This window comes from Rhinopithecus roxellana, chromosome 14 (assembly GCF_007565055.1).
Source record: "Rhinopithecus roxellana isolate Shanxi Qingling chromosome 14, ASM756505v1, whole genome shotgun sequence".
NCBI classification, from domain to species: Eukaryota; Metazoa; Chordata; class Mammalia; order Primates; family Cercopithecidae; genus Rhinopithecus; species Rhinopithecus roxellana.
In genome coordinates, this window is record NC_044562.1 from 44,234,995 (window position 1) to 44,255,880 (window position 20,886).

At 38.1% G+C, this 20,886-nt stretch overlaps 2 pseudogenes; both read left to right on the forward strand.

Annotated features, from left to right (window-relative positions):
* Positions 1 to 370: 370 nt before the first annotated feature.
* LOC115893161 lies at positions 371 to 3,558 on the forward strand (annotated as a pseudogene).
* Positions 3,559 to 19,608: 16,050 nt separating this feature from the next.
* LOC104667756 lies at positions 19,609 to 20,886 on the forward strand (annotated as a pseudogene).

Genomic DNA, 20,886 nt, shown 5'->3' on the forward strand with positions numbered 1-20,886 from the left:
CAAAATAATATCAAATAATAACAAAGAAATAAGCCTAAAGAGAGTTAAGCAGGTTTTTAAAAAATCAGAGAAGCATTTTCCATAATCTCTTAGAAACTGAGAAAAATGGGTTTTTATCATTAATAATTTTCAAAAATGTCGGGTATTCTCCCATCTCTAAGAGATTCATGGTATGTAATTAACATATTAAAAGCTCTGTGAGCTAAGTCCAAAAAAGAAAGCAATTTAATTTTTGTACATGAAATCTCTACCCCTTTCTGAAAATTTCAACCCCCATATTTTTCCACAGAAGACAATTTGGAAAGGCTTTGATAATTTTAGATATTTAAGCAGTAAAATGTGAAAAGCAAAAATGGCCCACATATGAAAAATGACTAAGTTAAAAAATCATCTAAAAGAACTGAAAATAAAAGAAATGGGAAGGTGGGCCCTTCCTTGGGTATTATTCATTTATTCAACAAATATTTACTGAGCATTAAGTGTGACAAACATAATGCTAGACACTAGGTACACAGTTTTGATTTTCTAAGACATTCTTTCTGTCCCCACTCTCAGATCTCCCTCCCAAAATAAATAGAAGTCTTTTTGAGAGATACTTCTGTTATATGAGTAAACTATCAATTTCAACCCAAATATAGTGTTAACCTAGTTTCGCAAGCACTGGCATTAGTAAAGGCACTTAACAAGCAAGAAAATACTAATAACTAAATGCTGATCATGTAAGTTTTTTTTCCTCAAAACTGAAAACTGAAGATACTGAATATGTGCCCAAATTAAACACTAATAAAGTGATGCTGGTGATGACATAATGTTCTCAGTGATGGGCATGAGACATAGGATAATCTAGATATGAGCTATTGGCAATCATATGATCAGTAATCTTTGCTTTCTAGGACCATAACAATGATTCAAATATTTTAAGTAGCTTTAAGATTCTCAGCCGACAGAGAATGCCATATTCCATGTGGTTTTTAATTACATGTTACCAATAATGTAAACCAATCCCATTTTTACCAGGAGACATATTCAGTCGATATAAACCTGCTTGAAAGGCTCTCACTGGTCAAATCTAGGATAACATAGCATCAAAAGAACCAATGACAGTAACGTATTTATTTATTTATTTATTTTTAAAGAGAGGGTATCACTCTGCTGCACAGGATGGTGTGTAGTGGCACAATCATGACTCACTGCAGCCTCGACATCCTCAGGCTCCCAAGTGATCCTTCTGCCTCAGTCTCCTGAGTTGCTGGGACTAAAGGTGCACATGAGTCCCTACCAACAGTAGTAAATAAAGGAGAAGGGATAATTCCTCCCAAAAATGGAATCCCAACTAATCAATGTGGTATATATGTTAGAAGTGGTGTGTGTGTGTTCAGGGGTGGGGGGTGGAAATCACCATTTATCATGTATAGAATTACTTTTTTTTTTTGAGTCAGAGTCTCGCTCTGTCACCCAGGCTGGAATGCAATGGCACAATCTCAGCTCACTGCAACCTCCACCTCCCAGATTGAAGCGATTCTCCTGTCTCAGCCTCCCGAGTAGCTGGGACTACGGGTGCGTGCCACCACATCCAACTAATTTTTGTATTTTTAATGGAAACGGGATTTCACTATGTTGGCCAGGCTGGTCTCGAGCTCCTAATCTCGCTTTTTAATGACCATTTGTCATAAAAAGAAAGACTGAGGAATTATACCTTTTTGGTCTTCTTGGTCACATGGATGAAGATGACCATCTGTTAATCTCTGTTAATCACATAAGAAAGACCTGACAACTAAACACAATGAGGGATTCTGGACCAAAGTAAGAACAGTGAGGTGTTTGGCAAAATTTAGAACTTTTTTCTTTTGCTTTGAGGGACATTAGTTGGGAAATTGGCAAAATTTAAATAAGGTCTATAAATCAGTTAATAATATGTATCGGGCTTGGGCTCATGCCTGTAAATCCCAGCATTTTAAGAGGACAAGGTGGGTAGATCACTTGAGCTCATGAGTTTGAGACCCACCTAGACAACATGGTAAAAACCCGTCTCTCCCAAAAAATTACAAAAAATTAACTGAGCATGGTGGTTCATGCCTATAGTTTCGGCTACTTGGGAGGCTGAGGTAGGAGGATCACCTGAGCCCAAAAAGTCAAGGCTACAGTGAGCCATGATTGTGCATATTTGGGGCTGAGGCAGGAGGATTACTTGAGGACAAGAGTTTCCTTGAGAAGGGAGGCTGAGGCAGGAGGATCACTTGAGGACAGGAGCTTGAGACCAGCCTGGGGAAGACAGTGAGACCCTGTCACCAAAAAAAAATTTTTTTTTAATTAGCCAGATGTGGTGATGTATACCTGTAGTACTAGCTACTAGAAAGGCTGACACAGGAGGACTGTTTGAGCCTGGGAGTTTGAGGTTAACATGAGCTACGATTGCACCACTGCACTCCAGCATGGGTGACAGAGTGCAACTCTGTCTCCACAATAACAATATTTCATCAATGTTAATTTCCTGTTTTCTACACACAGTACAATTATTATGTTATGATTGTGTAAGATGTTAACATTTGGGGTGAAGGGTGTACTATTTTTACAATTTTTATAAATGTAAATTAATTCAAAATAAAATTTAAAAAGAAAGAAAACCACCATTTCACAAACCACCATAACTGTTTCAAGTAAGAATCATCATCAGTAGATGCTAAAACTAGTGGATGAAAGTATGAGCAACAATATATTTACATAAAGTATCCCACATATTTATTAATCTCAAGGTAGAAAATAGAGAAGACTGTCAGTGCACAGATCACACCCCGCAGCCCCGGAAGATAGGGAACTGCCTCAAATCCCCGACCTCGGATGACATCTCCCTGCTTCAGGAGTCTCAGTCCAACTGGGCTAGCTTTGGCGAGGGGACTAAGCTGTATCAGGAGCTGCTGCCATATCACAAACAGGTTCCAGTTCCAGTCTACCGTCCAATACCTAGCAACACCTATCCTAACAAATTAGGATACCTCAAAGAAGAGGCCTTATACAACAACTGCCTAAAGGAGTTCATGGCCCTGGAAGAGATGGATCAGGAGTGTGTGATCTGTATAATGGACTTTGTTTATGGGGACCCAATTCAGTTTCTTTTTTTTTTTTTTTTGAGACGGAGTTTCCCTCTTGTCACCCAGGCTGGAGTACAGTGGCGTGATCTGAGCTCACTGCAATCTCCACCTCCCGGGTTCAAGTGATTCTCCTGCCTCAGCCTCTGGAGTAGCTGGGACTACAGAGATGCGCCACCAGGCCAGCTAATTTTTGTATTTTCAGTAGAGACGGGTTTCAGTACGTTGGCGAGGATGGTCTCCATCTCTTGACTTCATGATCCACCCATCTCGGCCTCCCAAAGGGCTGGGATTACAGGCATGAGTCACTGCGCCCGGCCCCAATTCAATTTCTACTGAGCACGTACATCTACCACCTGGACTGTATTAGGACTGGTTGATGAGATCCTTCATGTGCCCATTCTCCATGGAGCCAGTTGATGCAGCACTGCTTTCATCCTAGGAGACTACTGAGCCAGGGTCTCTCATCTGACTTCAAGTGAGCCATCATTTTGGGGGATTTTGATCTTTTGTCACTGAGTCCAAAGATCATGCACAAAAGTTTCCTAAAAATTCCTGGATGGCTGCAGAAGTTGGGGGGAAAGTACATGATATTTCAAAATTTACAGGGAAAAGTAGGATGGTATTTTTATGTAAGGCCTTGACCCAGTGTTTAAAAATGTAACTGTATTTAGACCTTGTTATTGTTCCAGTACATAGGAATTGTGTAAAGTGTTATAGCAGCTGTATTTGTTTAAATTGTGTGTACTGAAGATAAGAAGAAGACAGTAGTTATTTTTCCTAAATGAAATAACTTTCGGTAGTGATTTGGGCGCGCCCAAGATGGCTGAATAGGAACAGCTCCAGCCTCCAGCTCCCAGCGTGAGCGACACAGAAGATGGGTGATTTCTGTATTTTCAACTGAGGTACCAGGTTCATCTCACTGGAGCGTGTCGGACAGTTGGTGCTGGTCTGCGGGTGCAGCCTGATCAGCAAGAGCTGAAGCAGAGCGAGGCATTGCCTCACCTGGGAAGCGCAAGGGGGAAGGGAATTCCTTTTCCTAGCCAAAGGAAACTGAGACACACAACACCTGGAAAATCGGGTAACTCCCAGCCTAATACTGTGCTTTACTAAGGGTCTTAGCAAATGGCACACCAGGAGATTATATCCCACACCTGGCCTGGAGGGTCCTACGCCCACAGAGCCTGCCTCATTGCTAGCACAGCAATCTCAGATCTAACTACCAGGCGGCAGTGAGGCTGGGGGAGGGGTGCCCGCCATTGCTGAGGCTTAAGTAGGTAAACAAAGCCGCAGGGAAGCTCGAATTGGGTGGAGCCCACCACAGCTCAAGGAGGCCTTCCTGCCTCTGTAGACTCCACCTCTGGGACAGGGCATAGCTAAACAAAAAGCAGCAGAAACCTCAGCAGAGGTAAATGTCCCTGTCTGACAGCTTTGAAGAGAGCAGTGGTTCTCCCAGCACAGAGGTTGAGATCTGAGAACAGACAGACTGCCTGTTCAAGTGGGTCCCTGACCCCCGAGTAGCCTAACTGGGAGACATCCGCCACTAGGTGCATACTGACACCTCACACCTCGCAAGCCTGGGTACACCTCTGAGACGAAGCTTCCAGAGCAAGAATCAGAAAGCAACACTCACTGTTCAGCAATATTCTATCTTCTGCAGCCTCCGCTGCTGATACCCGGGCAAACAGGGTCTGGAGTGGACCTCAAGCAAACTCCAACAGACCTGCAGCTGAGGGTCCTGATTGTTAGAAGGAAAACTAATAAACAGAAAGGACACCCACACCAAAACCCCATCAGTACGTCACCATCATCAAAGACCAAAGGCAGATAAAACCACAAAGATGGGGAAAGAGCAGGGCAGAAAAGCTGGAAATTCAAAAAATCAGAGCGCATCTCCCCCTCCAAAGGAACACAGCTCATTGCCAGCAATGGAACAAAGCTGGACAGAGAATGACTTTGACGAGTTGAGACAAGAAGGCTTCAGTAGATCAAACTTCTCAGAGCTAAAGGAGGAACTATATACCTAGCGCAAAGAAACTAAAAACCTTGAAAAAAGATTTGACGAATGACTAACTAGAATAACCAATGTAAAGAAGTCCTTAAAAGAACTGATAGAGATGAAAACCATAACACGAGAACTACGTGACAAATGTACAAGCTTCAGTAACCGACTCAATCAACTGGAAGAAAGAGTATCAGAGATTGAAGATCAAATGAATGACATGAAGCAAGAAGAGAAGTGTAGAGAAAAAAGAGTAAAAAGAAATGAACAAAGCCTCCAAGAAATATGGGATTATGTGACAAGACCAAATCTACATCTGACTGGTGTGCCTGAAAGTGACGGGGAAAATGGAACCAAGTTGGAAAACACTCTGCAGGACATCATCCAGGAGAACTTCCCCAACCTAGTAAGGCAGGCCAACATTCAAATTCAGGAAATACAGAGAACACCACAAAGATACTCCTCAAGAAGAGCAACTCCAAGACACATAATTGACAGATTCACCAAAGTTGAAATGAAGGAAAAAATGTTAAGGGCAGCCAGAGAGAAAGGTCGGGTTACCCACAAAGGGAAGCCCATCAGACTAACAGCAGATCTCTCGCCAGAAACTCTACAAGCCAGAAAACAGTGGGGGCCAATATTCAACATTCTTAAAGAAAACAATTTTCAACCCAGAATTGCATATCCAGCCAAACTAAGTTTCATAAGTGAAGGAGAAATAAAATCCTTTACAGAAAAGCAAGTGCTTAGAGATTTTGTCACCACCAGGCTTGCCCTACAAGAGATCCTGAAGGAAGCACTAAACATGGAAAGGAACGACAGGTACCAGTCATTGCAAAAACATGCCAAAATGTAAAGACCATCAATGCTAGGAAGAAACTGCATCAACTAACGAGCAAAATAACCAGCTAATACCATAATGAGAGGATCAAGTTCACACATAACAATATTAACCTTAATGTAAATGGACTAAATGGTCCAATTAAAAGACACAGACTGGCAAATTGGATAAAGAGTCAAGACCCATCAGTTTGCTGTATTTGGGAGACCCATCTCACATGTAGAGACACACACAGGCTCAAAATAAAGGGATGGAGGAAGATCTACCAAGAAAATGGAAAACAAAAAAGGCAGGGGTTGCAATCCTAGTCTCTGATAAAATAGACTTTAAACCATCAAAGATCAAAAGAGACAAAGAAGGACATTACATAATGGCAAAGGGATCAATTCATCAGAAACAGCTAACTATCCTAAATATATATGCACCCAATACAGGAGCACCCAGATTCATAAACCAAGTCCTTAGAGACTTTAAAGAGACTTAGACTCCCATACAATAATAATGGGAGACTTTAACACCCCACTGTCAACATTAGACAGATCAACAAGACAGAAAGTTAACAAGGATATCCAGGAATTAAACTCCACTCTGCACCAAGCGGACCTAATAGACATCTACAGAACTCTCCACTCCAAATCAACAGAATATACATTCTTCTCAGCACAACATCACACTTATTCCAAAACTGACCACATAGTTAGAAGTAAAGCATTCCTCACCAAATGTAAAAGAACAGAAATTATAACAAACTGTCTCTCAGACACAGTGCAATCAAACTAGAACTCAGGATTAAGAAACTCAATCAAAACCACTCAACTACATGGAAACTGAACAACCTGCTCCTGAATGACTACTGGGTACATAACGAAATGAAGGCAGAAATAAAGATGTTCTTTGAAACCAATGAGAACAAAGATACAACATACCAGAATCTCTGGGACACATTTAAAGCAGTGTGTAGAAGGAAACACTAAATGTCCACAAGAGAAAGCAGGAAAGATCTAAAATTGACACCCTAACATCACAATTAAAAGAACTAGAGAAGCAAGAGCAAACACATTCAAAAGCTACCAGAAGGCAAGAAATAACTAAGATCAGAGCAGAACTGAAGGAGATAGAGTCACAAAAAACCCTCCAAAAATCTATGAATCCAGGAGCTGGTTTTTTGAAAAGATCAACAAAATTGATAGACTGCTAGCAAGACTAATAAACAAGAAAAGAGAGAAGAATCAAATACACACAATAAAAAATGAGAAAGGGGATATCACCACCGACCCCACAGACATACAAACTACCATCAGAGAATACTATAAACACCTCTGTGCAAATAAACTAGAAAACCTAGAAGAAATAAATTCCTGGACACATACACTCTCCTAAGACTAAACCAGGAAGAAGTTGAGTCCCTGAATAGATCAATAGCAGGCTCTGAAATTCAGGCAATAATTAATAGCCTACCAACCAAAAAAGTCCAGGACCAGACGAATTTACAGCCGAATTCTACCAGAGGTACAAGGAGGAGCTGGCACCATTCCTTCTGAAACTATTCCAATCAATAGAAAAAGAGGGAATCCTCCCTTACTCATTTTATGAGGCCAGCATCATTCTGATACCAAAGCCTGGCAGAGACACAACAAAAAAAGAGAATTTTAGACCAATATCCCTGATGAACATCGATGCAGAAATCCTCAGTAAAATACTGGCAAACCGAATCCAGCAGCACATCCAAAAGCTTATCCACCATGATCAAGTGGGCTTCATCCCTGGGTTGCAAGGCTGGTTCAACATATGCTAATCAATAAATGTAATCCAGCATATAAACAGAAGCAAAGACAAAAACCACATGATTATCTCAATAGATGCAGAAAAGGCCTTTGACAAAATTCAACAGCCCTTCATGCTAAAAACTCTCAATAAATTCGGTATCGATGGAACGTATCTCGAAATAATAAAAGCTATTTATGACAAACCCACAGCCAATATCATACTGAATGGGCAAAAACTGGAAGCATTCCCTTTGAAAACTGGCACAAGACAGGGATGCCCTTTCTCACCACTCCTATTTAACACAGTCTTGGAAGTTCTGGCTAGGGCAATCAGGCAAGAGAAAGAAATAAAGGGTATTCAATTAGGAAAAGAAGTCAAATTGTCTCTGTTTGCAGATGACATGACTGTATATTTAGAAAACCCCATTGTCTCAACCCAAAATCTCTTTAAGCTGATAAGCAACTTCAGCAAAGTCTCAGGATACAAAATTAATGTGCAAAAATCACAAGTATTCTTATACACCAGTAACAGACAAACAGAGAGCCAAATCATGAATGAACTTCCATTCACAATTGCTTCAAAGAGAATAAAATCCAACTTACAAGGGATGTGAAGGACCTCTTCAAGTAGAACTACAAACCACTGCTCAGTGAAATAAAAGAGGACACAAACAAATGGAAGAACATACCATGCTCATGCATAGGAAGAATCAATATTGTGAAAATGGCCATACTGCCCAAGGTAATTGATAGATTCAATGCCATCCCCATTAAGCTATCAACGGCTTTCTTCACAGAATTGGAAAAAACTGTTGTAAAGTTCATATGGAACCAAAAAAGAGCCCACATTGCCAAGACAATCCTAAGCCAAAAGAACAAAGCTGGAGGAATCACACTACCTGACTTCAGACTATACTACAAGGCTACAGTAACCAAAACAGCATGGTACTGGTACCAAAACAGAGATATAGACCAATGAAACAGAACAAAGCCCTCAGAAATAATACTACACATCTACAGCCATCTGATCTTTGACACACCTGACAAAAACAAGAAATGGGGAAAGGATTCCCTATTTAATAAATGGTGCTGGGAAAACTGGCTAGCCATAAGTAGAAAGCTGAAACTGGATCCTTTCCTTACTCCTTATATGAAAATTAATTCAAGATGGATTAGAGACTTAAATGTTAGCCCTGAAACCATAAAAACCCTAGAAGAAAACGTAGGTAATACCATTCAGGACATAGGCATGGGCAAGGACTTCATGTCTAAAACACCAAAAGCAATGGCAACAAAAGCAAAATTGACAAATGGGATCTAATTAAACTAAAGAGCTTCTGCACAGCAAAAGAAACTACCATCAGAATGAATAGGCAACCTACAGAATGGGAGAAAATTTTTGCAATCTACTCATCTGACAAAGGGCTACAAGAAAAAAAAAAAACATAAAAAGTGGACAAAAGATATGAACAGACACTTCGCAAAAGAAGACATTCACACAGCCAACAGACACATGAAAAAATGCTCATCATCATTCGCCATCAGAGAAATGCAAATCAAAACCACAATGAGATACCATCTCACACCATTTAGAACGGCGATCATTAAAAAGTCAGGAAATAACAGGCGCTGGATAGGATGTAGAGAAATAGGAACACTTTTACACTGTTGGTGGGACTATAAACTAGTTCAACCACTGTGGAAAACAGTGTGGCAATTCCTCAAGGATCTAGAACTAGAAATACCATTTGACCCAGCCATCCTATTACTGGGTATATACCCAAGGGATTATAAGTCATGCTGCTATAAAGACACAAACACACGTATGTTTATTGTGGCACTATTCATAATAGCAAAGACTTGGAATCAACCCAAATGTCCATCAGTGACAGACTGGATTAAGAAAATGTAGCACATATACACCATGGAATACCATGTAGCCATAAAAAAGGATGAGTTCATGTCCTTTGTAGGGACATGGATGGAGCTGGAAACCATCATTCTCAGAAAACTATCGGAAGAACAGAAAATCAAATACCGCATGTTCTCACTCATAGGTGGGAACTGAACAATGAGATCACTTGGACACAGCAAGGGGAACATCACACACCGGGTCCCATTTTGGGGAGGGGTAGGGGCGAGGGATAGCATTAGGAGATATACCTAATGTAAATGATGAGTTAATGGGTGCAGCACACCAACATGGCACATGTATACATATGTATCAAACCTGCACATTGTGCACATGTACCCTAGAACTTAAAGTATAAAAAAAAAAAAAAGAAATAACTTTCTTCTCTTCCTCCTCCCCACCCAAATTCTTTTCTGATGTTACTGGCATTTGGGTCAAGGTTTTATTAAAAGCTACGTTTTATAACACTGGCATACACAAAAAAAGTTTTAAGCTTATTTGCACAGTTCTTTTTTTCCATTAGAAATGGAATTCATTGCCTTAGGTCTTTTTAAATAGTGTATTATTATCGTTGGGATTAGTTCTATGCTTGAAAACCAGTTTATTTATAACCTGTTATAAGTGATATATTCTGCTGCAGTCAGGAAATGCAGAATTCAAAGTGATCTCCTAGCTTGTAAGCAAACTGACATGCACTATCTCTTTTCTATAAAAAAAAAAGTGTCAATAAACCAACTCTATTAAAGTGGGGTTTAATGTTACACTTTCCTATGTGTTTTTTCTAATTATTTTGGTTGTTAATATGGTGATAACTGAAAGTCAAGGTCAATTTTAAATATTAAGAATTCTGATTTATTGAGATTGAATTATGCCACCATGTTTATGAAAAATTAAGGTGGCACCATGGTGAGACCTCATGAGAAACAGTTACTCAGCTGTAACAATTTTGATTTATTCTGTTTCCTGTGACCTCTTTGCCTCTTGTCTTGAACCATAGTAAAAGGATACTGCATCCCTCATTACTGTATTGTTGGGGTTATTGACGTTACATAAATCACATCTCAGTCCCTGTTTCTTGGAAAGGTATCTATTACATTCTGCTAGCTGACTGACAAAATGAAGCAGGTAGAATAAAGATAAGTGTGTTTCACATTTTGCACACACATGTAGAATTTGTATAACCACATGACTTCATAGTTGTGATCTCAAAAAAGGAGGAATTTCTCCATTTTTTCTTCCAGTTAGTGTAAGAATACTTTAAATCTCTAGGCTTCTGAAGTGTTAGAGGTAAAGATGTAGTAGCAATGTTTTATCCATTTAACATGTGTTTATTTTTCATATGTACTAAACGGTGACCTACTTGTTCACCTCAATGACATAACAGTAAAAAAAAATCATTCATTAGAAAAAGGAAGAGTGGTCTCAACCTAACAAAGAAATTAGAAATGTTTATTCTTTTATGATGAGCTGAATATTGGACTCTAACATTTTTCTACATGCAAAACAGAGTGTCATGAAGGTTCTTCATAGTTGCAATATAGAGGAATTTAGTATCTCTTAAGTACTTTGTAAAGATTTGACATTCAACTGTAGTATCCATATGTTGGTTAAATTTCCTTATGAGCCCCATGATGGAAAGACTTAAAGATGAATTTGAGAAAAATTGAAAGAAATTAGAGTATGAGGTTCTATTAAACTGTTACATGTATCTTGCTTAAATTTCTGTTTATTAATTTATATCCACCCAATTACATAAAGCAAATTTGAAGGAAACAACTGAGGCTGTGCAATATTATCTGTGATAATTGCTTTTTTTATTGTTGTGTTTTCTACTTAAAGATGATGCTTACGTCATCAAGTATTATAGTCAGACGTTTTTTCTCACTTGTTAAAATTGGTAAACGAACTTTTTTAAAATAAAAAAAACGCTTCTCCAACTTTACAATGGAAATCGATCAATGAACCTGATATATCAATGTTAACATTACCAGTAACAAGAAAAATTGATATAATGGGCCCTCAAATATGATGCACTGAGAAAAAGACACAAATACATTTCTGTAGTATTATTCCTGAATATCCAATATCTGATACTAATCTGAAGGAAGCACCAAACTCCAAATGAGGCACATTTTATAAAATAACAGACCTATTACTCTTGAAAAATGTTAAGGACCTGAAAGATAAATTAATTCTGAAAACCATTTCAGATTAAACAACACTAAAAAGACATGAAATCCAAATGTCACTTGATTGTACAATCATTCCTGAAACAGGAAAAAAAAATCTTTTGTTTACTACAAAAGACATGAATGGGACAACTAGCAACGTTTGAATGTCTAGAGCATTACTAATACAACTTTCTGCAGTGATGGAAGTGTTCTAGATCTATGCTCTCTGATACAATAACCACTGGACTGCTGAGTGCCGGAAATGAGAAACTGAATTTCTAATATATTTAATTTATTTAAATAGCCACATATTCAGTATCTACCAGACTGAACAGCACAGGCTTATATACTAGAAAATAGTACTAGATCAATGTTAATTTCCTGATTTGATGACTGCATTGAGATTACACGAGAGAATATCCTTATTTTTAGGGAAAAAACTCTGAAGTGTTTAGAGGTTAAGGAGCATCATGTGTACAACTTAAAATCTTCAAAATGTTTCAGAGAAAAGAAAATGGTAAAGTGAAGTGGTAAAACGTTAATATTTTGAGAATCTGGGTGAAGTGTATACAGAATTCTTCATACTATTTTTGTAAGTCTACTATTATTGCACATTAAAAGTTAAAAAGAATAGCTGCATAAAATCAATGTTATTCTCACTAAAACTTATTTGTAAATATAAAAATATTAATCACTTTCCTACTCATCACTATTTTTCACTTTGTTCTTGAAATGTGAGTGTTCAACTGCTAATTTGATTTCATTTTTTAAAAAAACTCCTGTATACTCTATAAACAAAATATTCACTCTCTGACCAAAAGTGTATAATATATTAAGCTATTCTAAACTTTTATAGTTAGCAGAGAAAGAAAGAGCATAGAACTGAGATTTCAGCCTGAGTACTGAATATTAAAAGTAGCAAAGGTATTTCAAAATTAAGTTCATTGCTGGGCATGGTGACTCATGCCTGTAATCCCAGTACTATGGGAGGCTGAGGTGAGAGGATCACTTGAGGTCAGGAGTTCAAGACCAGCCTGGGCAACAGAGAGACGCAGATCTATCGCTACAAAAAATTAAAAAAAAAAAATCAACCAGGCATGGTGGTGTGCATCTGTAGTCCTAGCTACTTGGGAAGTTGAGGTAGGAGGATCACTTGAATCCAGGAGTTTGAGGCTGCATTGAGCTATGATCACTAGACTCCAGCCTGGGCAACAGAGTAAGATCTTTGCTTTTAAAAAAACCAGTTAATTAGGCCGGACACAGTAGCTCATGCCTATAATCCCAGCACTTTGGGAGGCTGAGGCGGGTGCATCATGAGGTCAGGAGATGGAGACCATCCTGGCTAACACAGTGAAACCCCATCTCTGCTAAAAAAAAAAAATACAAAATATTAGCCGGGTGTGGTGGTGGGTGCCTGTAGTCTCAGCTGCTCGGGAGGCTGAAGCAGGAGAATGGCATGAACCTGGGAGGCAGAGCTTGCAGTGAGCCGAGATCAACCACTGCACTCCAGCCTGGGTGACAGAGCAAGACTCCATCAAAAAAAAAAAAAAAAAAAAAAAAAAAGAAAGCATAAAAATCATTGGGAATCTTTCTGTTTCTGCAGAGATGGAATATATAGTGTTATTCCCACAGAGTAAAATGGAAAGCTCCATAAACAGTGTGATTTAGTGGTTATCCTTGGAAAATAATCAAGAAAAAATGCCTATATGTCCTGCTTATATGTAATTAACCAAATATCAATGATAATGCACAGGTTGAACAGAAAACTTAGAAACTAAAGAAAAAGCATCTAGATTAATTTCAAATCAGATTTATCTTTTTCATAGTCTACTCAATCCAGTAAAATCAGGTTTCCATCATCACTTCATGAGACTATCCTCAGAAAGATCTATAAATATACTTTTCACTAAATCCAATGAATACATTTTAGTCCTTAATCTCTTGATAACATACATTTGATAATACAAACACCTTCCTTCATGAAATGGTCTTTTCTCCTGGCTTTAATAATGTACACTTTCTTGATTTTTCTCTCTCTATTCGACTTCTAGTATCCTTGCATGCTCTCTTCCTTTAGCCATCTCTTTATTGACATTTCTCAAAATTCTGTCCTAGACCATAATCTCTTCTCATTTTATACCCTAACCTTGGGTTAGGGGGTCTCATCTCACATTCCTGGCTTCAAAAACATGTATTGCACATATGAAAGTGAACCCAAAAGATCATCCTATTCTAAACTGTTTCTGAGATTCATACCCACAAATGAAGCTATGGACATGTCCAATTGGATGTCTTTCAGGAACATCTAACTCAACATGTCAAAAACTAAACTTATTATCTCTAGTCCCTATGTCTACTGCCTCCCCCAAAACTGCTCTTCCTCTTTTCATAAATGGCAGTATCATTTGCACAAGACAAAAACCTGGGAATTATCTTTTATTTCTCATTCATCACTACCTCCATTTAAGGAACTATTAAGTCTAGTATATTCTGTGACTCAAATTAAGTAGATTATTATTTGCATGAGTTATATTCTATAAAGTTGCTATGAACACTGAATTAGTGAACACTAAACCACCATTCCTAGAGGAAATACAGGATTATATTCCTGTGAGCCTCTGGTCACAGATTTTCAGTAGTCAACACACAACATTGTTAGATGTTCCTAAAAGACATCCAGTTGGACATGTTCATAGGTCTATTTGTGGGTATGAATGAATCTCAGGAACAGTTTAGGATAGGATAATCTTTGGGTTCACTTTCATATGTGCAATACGTGGTTTTTGAAGCCGTAACTGTGAGGTGAAATCCCCTCCCTCAAGGTTAATGAGTATAATGAGAAGAGATTATTGTCTAGGACAGAAAGTGTGCTTCTGTTTAAACACACCTTTCATTAACTAACATTGAACTCATGGTCAACAGCAGTATAACTCATACCATAATGAAGCTTATTTGTATTTATTTATTTTTTTATTTTAGAGATGGAGTTTCACTCTGTCCCCCAGGCAGGAGTGCAGTGTTGCGATCTTGGCTCACTGCAACCTCCGCCTCCCATATTCTAGCAATTCTCTTGCCTCAGCCTCCCAAGTAGCTTGAACTACAGGTGTACACTGCCACATCCGGCTAATTTTTTGTATTTTTAGGAGAGACAGGGTTTCACCGTGTTGCCCAGGCTGGTCTTGAACTCCTGAGCTCAGGCAATCCATCCACCTCGGCCTCCCAAAGTGCTAAGACTACAGGCATGAGCCACCGTGCCCCAGCAGAAGCTCATCTTAACAAACATACTTACCCCATACAGTGCATCATGATCTTCTTGCACTGAGGAACACTATATAGACAGCACTTTAAAAATATGGTTAGGGCCAGGTTAAACAGTGAAATTACCAATAAAAAGCGCAGATATGAGAAAAACAAAGCAATAAGTAATAGGTGAAAAAGATATTTGTTTACAGGATAAGAACTAAAAGAAGGCAGGATGTTGACTTGTTCAATCTCAGCTGGGAACATGTACATTGGACAACACAAATTTTTTGCTGCTCTCTGCATGTCCACAAATGACTGTGAAAGCATAGTGAGTGGTGATTTGGGGGTTACAAACAAATTTTAGTGAGTAGGCAAAATTGCAAATACAGAATTCACCAGCAGGGATCAAGTGTATCTGCTGAATCTACCTACTTCTCTCTATACCCATGTCTAGTTTAGACAACCCATACTGGTTATGGATTAAGCTGACAGTTTTCAAACTGGTCTTGTTTCTGGCTCTCCTTTGATGTAGTCTGCAAGCAGTAGCCAGAATTGTTTTTATTCTAAAATCTGATATAATTCCTGTTTAAAATGTTTCAATGACCAGCCACAGCAAAAGCCAACACTTTAACAAAAGTTACAATGATATGATCCTTGTGTTTTCGGTCTCCTTTCTTGCTATTACCCTTTTATCTACTGAGCTTCAGCCAAACAGAACTTCTTTAAGGTTTCTCTTATTATTGGGCTTTCATATATGCTATTTCTTCTGCCAAGTTCATTGTTCCCTCTTTACCTGGCTAGCTCATACTAACCCTTCACATTTCTACTTTATTGTTACCTCTTCCAGAACCTTTCTGCTATGTGCTCATCCAGCATCCTATACTTTCCCTATCTTTCTTTATACTTACCAATTCAGTTTAAATTATCTTTCTATTGTAATGAATTGCTAGTTCCATGAGGACAAAGACAACTACTACCCTTTCCCCAGAGCCTAACCCAGTCAGTACTTCACACACCCAGGTGTTCATAATATCTGTTTAATGTCAGGTGAAAAAATCAATAGTTCCTCATTATGTGTGAGAAGGTGATATATCTATCTGCACACCTTCCTGACTGCCAGCTGATCATACTACACAAATTCTGATGATCTTACTCTTTTACTCAAACTAATTCTAGGTCCACTCTGTTCTCTGTTCTATATTATGAAGTACTCCGTCTCTATTGAAACATTCCCATTAGCACATACACATGCTATTCATTGCCCATATTAAAAATAGATTAATGGATCCCATCCATAATTCTCTACCTTTCTTCACTATCATCCATTTTTCTGCCCCTTTAAAAAAAATCTTCTAAGGGATACCTATATTTTATGCCTTTAATCCCTCACCTCCTAATCTCTACAAATCACCACATTGGGGATCTTCATCACTTCAATGAAATTATTTTTGACCGATTCACCAATAACTTCACGTTGTCAAATCCAATGGTCACAAGTGTGTCTTCATCTTATTTGACCTCTCAGAAGCACAGTACACAGCTGACCATTTTATTCTTTCTGAAATAATTTCTTCTTTCAACTTCTATGACACAACATTTTCCTGACTTTTCTTTTCTTGTTAACTATTTCTTATCAGCCTTCTTTGCTTATCTTCCTCTCACCACCTCTAAAAATAAAGTTCTAAGGCAAACAGTACAAACAGAAAGTATAGTGTGGTTGCAAACCACATTTTGCATAAAATCGTAAATATAAAGCTTTTAGGAAAACACGGCAAATCGACTGTGTGCTTTTTTCTTCTCCTTGCAGAAATTCCACTGAAATGATAGTTAAGGAATCATAAAGGTATAATTCCACAAAGACAAAGAAAAGAGAAAGAAAGGTCTACCAGTGGGTAAGAAAGTTCACATTTCCTGATGATATAAAGTAGATGGAGGTGTAGCAATCGACTCAGCACAACAGAAAAGGCCAGAATAAGTTGCCCCGATGGGGAGATCCTGATGAGAAGAAATACACCCTGAAAATTCTAGAAAGCATTAGCCCTTGAAGGCATCAAGTACCAGAAGGAGGGGGTGAGTGAGCAGGCTGAGAACTCGGTTCCAAGATCTTTCCTCTTTCCACCACTTGGCCAGGCCATTATTCTGCCATTCCTTCTTTCTCCTGTAGTATGCCAGAAATTTTTGGGCTGGAGAATTTGAACAAAAAGGGTTTCAGACAGTGTGACACAACAGATAGAAGAAAGTGGGACTGAACTGTTGGCTTGAAAACAGGAATTAAGCAGAAATGTATAAATTGAATAGTGGTACCCTCAGGCCTTGGGGCAGGACTGCTTCTTATCCATTAAGATCTATATTCATCTCTCTTTCTTTAGGAATAGAACACCTACATTTTAGCTAGGCATATCCATCCAGATAAAAACTGCACTTCTCAGCCCTGCTTGCTGCTGGATATGAGCAGAATGGTATACAACTTCTATTTGTGCCTTAAAGGAAAACAACATAATGCTCTCTACTTTCCTTTCTTCTTCTGCCTACTGGTGAGAACATAAATGTGATGGCAGGATCTAGGACAGCCAACCTAGACTGTGAGATGGAAGTTACATATTGAGGATGATAGTGCAAGAAAAGAGTAGAAGCCCAGGAATCTGACATCTTCAAACTGCCATATCGGTCCTATATCGATGACTCAGTGAAAGAAGAACACATTTATATTTTTTATGTTGTAGTAAACAAATCTAATATAAAATACCATACTGGAAATGGGGTGTTACCAGAACCAAACTGGGAATATATGGTTGACCAGCAATGGTGAGGGCACAGAAATGGTAGATTGGAAAGTAAATTATCCTGATTAAGCCACAACAAATCTGGCACAACTGTATCTCACAATAACACGGAAGATAGAGTATTGCAGGTGTACTGAAATTTGTTGGAAAAACTCGGAATGATGGTGTGTGTAGGCTGCTATTTGCAACTTTCTATCAAAGCCCTGAAAGGGAGGGAGGGAGAAAAAGGAAGAAGGAAGGAAGATAGAGGAAGAGGATGGAGGAGGGGCAAGAGGAAAGGATAAGGAACATACACAAGCAGGCTCATACTCAGGCTAGAGATGACTCTACAGAGACAACACAAAGTGAAGCTTTCTCTAGCAGCTTTTTAAAAAGTGATGTTGCAGCCATAAAAAGGAATGAGATCATGTCCTTTGCAGGGACATGGATGAAGCTGGAAGCCATCATCCTCAGCAAACTAACACAAGAACAGAAAACCAAACACCCCCTATTCTTACTCATAAGTGGTAGTTGAACATTGAGAACACATGGACACAGAGAAGAAAACATCACACACCAGGGCCTGTTGGGGGGTGGCGGTGAGGGGAGGGAACTTAGGGAATGGGTCAATAGGTGCAGTAAACCACCATGGGACTCCTATACCTATGTAACAAACCTGCACGTTCTGCACGTGTATCCTGTTTTTTTTTTTTTTTTTAGAATAAAGAAAAAAAAGGATGTAAAAATTAACATAAAATTAACCATTAACTATTTAAAAGTATACAATTCATTAATATTTGGTACATTCATTATACTGTTGTGCCACTATCACTTTTAGTTCCAAGACATTTTTAATGCTCAAAAGGAAACCCTACACTCATTAAGTAGTAGAATGACTTCCCCCAGCCACTGGCAACTACTGGTCTGCTTTCTGTCTTTATGGGCTTGCCTATTTTGGAAGTTTCATATACAGTAGCCCCCCCGTCCACAGAGGATATGTCCCAGGACCCTCAGTGGATGCCTAAAACTGCAGATGGTACCAAACCCTACATATAGTCTTTTCAATCTGATAACTAAGAGGGCTAATAAGTGACTAACGGGTAAGTAACATATACAGTATGGATATGCTAGGAAAAGGGATGATTCACATCCCAGGAGGGACAAAGTGGGATGGCTCGAGATTTTATCACACTATTCAGAATGTGCCAAAATTTAAAACTTATGAATTATTTCTAGAATTTTCTATTTAATAATTTTGGACCATGGTTAACTAGAGGTAACTAACAACACACAAAGTAAAACCGCGGATAAGAGGGGACTATGGTAAATGGAATCATACCATTTGTGATATTTATATCTGGGTTCTTTCACTTAACATAATATTTTTCAGGTTTATCCACACTATACTATGTGCCAGTACTTCATTCTTTTGTGTGGCTGAATAATATTCTATTTTATAGATATACCATATTTGTGGACAACACATCTATTGATAGAAATTTAGGTTTCCACTTTTTGGCTATTGTGAATAGTGCTTCTATGAACATTTGTGTACAAGTATACATTTGAATACCATTTTCAATTCTTTGGGGTATATACTAGAGAGTTGAATTGTTGGGTTATATGGGAATTATGTTTAACTCTTTGAGTTAACTCAAAACTGTATTTCCTATAACAGCTGTACCATTTCACATCCCCACCAGTAATGTATGAGTGTTACAATTTCTCCACATTCTCACCGAAACTAATCTTCTCATTTTTAAAAATTATACGAGTGTGAAGTGATATCTACTCAATCTAATTGAGTCTAAGGTGTTTTTACTGGATGTTGAGAATCATACCTTTCAGGAATGACAGGTATCAAGCCATTCTCAGATGAAGGAAAAGAGAATGTGGTACTAGGAGGCCCACTGTATGAGAATAGCTAAAGTTCTCTAACCAGAAAGAACCATTAAAGAAGAAACCTTGGAATATCAGAAGAAAGAAATATGGTAAGTAAAAAATATAAATACTATATATTCTATCTCTCCTCTTGAGTTTTGTAAGTTATGTTTAATGGATGAAACAACAATTATAATATTGTCTATTGTCTATATAATATTGTCTCCTGGGGCTCTAAGCATATGTAGAGCAAATACTTAAGACAATTATAAATAGGAGAGGGTTTCAAAAAACATAAAGGGAGGTAAGGTTTCTCTACACTTTACTAAAACTTGTAAAATGACACTAGTAGACAATGATAAGTTATGTACATATAATGTAATACATAGAGCAACCTCTAAAAAACTATACCAAGAGATATTTAAAAACACTAAAGGTAAGTCAAAATGGAATTCTAAAAAATTTTGACGTGACCCATAGGAAAGCAGAAAAAATAAAACAGACAAATAGAAAACAGCAGAAACAGAAAAAAAACTAAAATGACAGTCTAAAGCCCATAATTACATTAAATGTAGATGGTCTTACTCCATCAATTAAAAAACACAAATTGGCAGAGTGTATTCATCAACCTTTCTAATGAAGGCAGCAGCAAAAGTAGTAGAAAGTAAAAAACGAGAACGATAACTTCTCAAGATAAACCTAATGATAATGATGTTGAAATGCAAACTGAAGCTAATTTGGATACAAGAAAAAGGTCTCACAAGAATCTTTTCTTATCTAAGTTGAAATATGGAACCCAGCAACAAGACCTAGTAAGAAAGAAAGAAGAGTAGGAACTCTTCAAAGTGCAAAAAAGAAAAAAGAAAGCAGAAGAGCCACTGAAAGCAGAATACCTGTTTCAAAGTGTCAACCAGTAATTCCTGGAAAACATCGAGCTAGAAAAAAACAGGCAGGGTTTTGAGAAGAAGACAAGAATTTGAGATCCAGCGTGAGGAAATATGGAGAGGGAAACTGATCTAAAATACTATTGCATTATAAATTCAACAACCGGACAAGTGTCATGTTAAAAGACAGATAGAGGACCATGAAGAAACTAAAACTGATTTGCTCAGACAGCGAAGACTGTGTTTGTAAAAGCTTGATGAAAGGACAGTTAAATATTTTGATTACTGCATTTTGTTTGAAACTTGCACCATTGATATATTTTAAAACGTTTGTTTAA